The sequence below is a fragment of the Chrysochloris asiatica genome, unplaced genomic scaffold (genome assembly GCF_000296735.1).
Source record: "Chrysochloris asiatica unplaced genomic scaffold, ChrAsi1.0 scaffold00025, whole genome shotgun sequence".
Lineage (NCBI taxonomy): Eukaryota > Metazoa > Chordata > Mammalia > Afrosoricida > Chrysochloridae > Chrysochloris > Chrysochloris asiatica.
Window position 1 is genome coordinate 24,923,819 of NW_006408543.1, and position 2,812 is coordinate 24,926,630.

The window sequence follows — 2,812 nt, forward strand, 5'->3', positions numbered from 1 at the left end:
AATAGGAAGACCAAGGATAATAAAGTCAAATACATGGAAACTGAATAACACCCTGCTGAAAAATGACTGGATAGTAGAAGAAATAAAACATGAATTCTCAAAGTTCCTAGAAACAAACGAGAATGAAAACATAACATACCAAAGTGTTTGGAACATGGCAAAAGCGGTGCAGAGAGGATAATTTATTGCAGTAAATGTACACATCCAAAAAGAAGAACAGAAATCAACACATAACACAGCATCTTCAACAATTAGGAACAGCCCCACAGAGGGACCTACAGCCACCAAAAGAAAACAAGTAATAAAGATTAGAGCAGTAATAAATGAGACAGAAAACAGAAAAACTATAGAAGGAATCAACAAGAGAAGAAACTGGTTCTTTGAAAGGGTTAACAAAATTGACAGACCATTGGCAAACCAAACAACAATAACAATGAAAATAACATGCATTAGAAACCATATGGGTAATGTCAGGATGTAACAAAAGGAAATCAAAAGGATAATAATAGAATACTATGAATAGTTGTACTCCAACAAATTTGAAAAGTTGTAAGAGATGGATTTATTTTTAGAAAAACATGACCTACCTAAACATACACAGACTGATGTAGAAAACATGAACAGACCCATAACAAAATAAAAAAAAAATGGTCAGGTCATCAAAAAATTTCCAACCAACAGAATTCCAGGACCAGATTGCTTTGCTGATGAGATCTACCAAACATTCAGGGAAGAACCATTACCAATTCTTCTCAAATTATTCTAGAAGATAGAGGAGGATGGAAAAGTTCCTAATACATTTTATGAAGCAAGCATAACCCTCACCCCCAAATTAGGGAAGGATGTCACTAAGAGAGAATATTATAGACCAATATCCCTCATGGTCATGGATGCAAAAATTCTCAACAAAATCCTAGCCAACAAAATCCAGCAGCACATAAAAAAATAATACATCATGATCAAGTGAGATTCAAATCAGGGATGCAAGGATGATTCAACATTAGAAAAACAATCAACATAATCCACCATATAAATAAGAAAAAAGAAAAAAAAAAACATATGATAATATTGATTGATGCAGAAAACGCATTTGACAAAATTCAAAATCCATTCTTGATATGGCGAAAATGTGGAGAGACTGGTACGCTCCTGTATTGCTGGTGGAATTGCAAAAGGGTCCAACCACTCTGGAAAGCAATAAGGCACCACTTCCTCAGAAGGTTGTCAATAGAAATACGTTATGATCCAACAATTCCTCTACTTGGTATTTACCTATAAGAAATATGAGCCATAACAAGAGTAGATATATGTACACCAATGTTCATAGCAATACTACTTACAATAGCAAAATAGATGGAGACAGTCCATGTGCCCATCAATTGAAGAATGGATAAACAAACTGTAGTACATAAACAAAATGGGATATTATGGTACCTTGAAGAACTACAAGGAAGCTGTAAACTGTCACATAAAATGGATGAACCTTGAAGACATTATGTTGAATGAAATTAGTTAGTCACAAAAGGAGAAATATTGCAAAGGACTACTATTGTAAAAAACCAAGAAAAAGATCCATACTAAAAGGCAGGTGGGGATTCTTTGCTGGTTACCGGGATGTGGGTGGTGGGGTGAGTGGTGGGAAAGGAAGGTGGGGCACAGCATAAGGAATGGACACAAGACAATTTGGATGCTGAGGAGGAAGTAAATACACAAGAAGGGGGAGGGGAATGGAAGAACCTGGCAGATGGGAGAACATTTAGGCAGGTTAAATGTTCCATATGGGACAGAGGTAAATAATGATGTATGCACAACCTTGAAGCTACAGGGCTCTGAGATACAGGCACTGAGGCATTGTTTGAATGGTTAAAACAGGGGAAATAATGTTAAGATGCTTGGTTGTCTTTTGAATCTTGGTCTACCTTGCATACCATTGTAAAATAGACACTTGAGGAGGAGAGAAAGGAATAGCCAGAAATATCACCATAGAAAGCTTGTAAGTCCATCTTCTGCCTATAACTGATTGGAATACCTAAGTTGGGGCTACAACTTGTCCAGTGAAGGAGGTTTCCTGTGGAGCCTCTGCATTACATAAGACCATAGGTGGAATCATGAACCCCATCCAAAATCTTCTGAGGTGGGAAATCTCCACTTGAAAGGACAAGCAGACCAGCCTGGACTGGCTAGAAGAACAGAAGATTCTTCTTGAAAGAAAGACTGAAAGGGAAAATAAAAAATAATAAAGGCAGTCCGACTGACTATTACAAGGACAAACAAGTTGCTTGCCCAGGAGTCATCAAGGCAAGTGATCAGGTCCCCTCAGGGCAAACTCCCTTCCAAGACTCAAGGAGAATACACAAGCAGACATGCACTCTGACTGATGACCACGTTGATCATTGATATTCAATAGACTCCTGTGAACCTGGGTGGAGACCTGGTTTGCCAGCAGTATGGCAAGAGCTGGGTACTCCTGGGCCCAGAGTCAGTGACATAGCCACAGAGGAGTAGAGTGGAGAGTGAAGCATCCAGCTGATAAAAAGAGGGATATGCAGAAGAACACCCACACTTTCAGATAAATCCCACTTGACTCGGTTTCAATGGCTGGATGATTAAGAATTCTACTAGAAGAAGAAAGATGAGGAAAAAAAGGGTACTCTGATACAATTTGATGAATTTGACCTACATCTATGGATGCAGTAGCTCCAAAGAGGGAAGCAATCATTACAGAAAGGATCATTCGCATCCCCTGAGCACACAGGGTAGGCAAGAATGGGAAACTTGGGACATTTGCTACTCAAAATGGGTGGCTACAAAG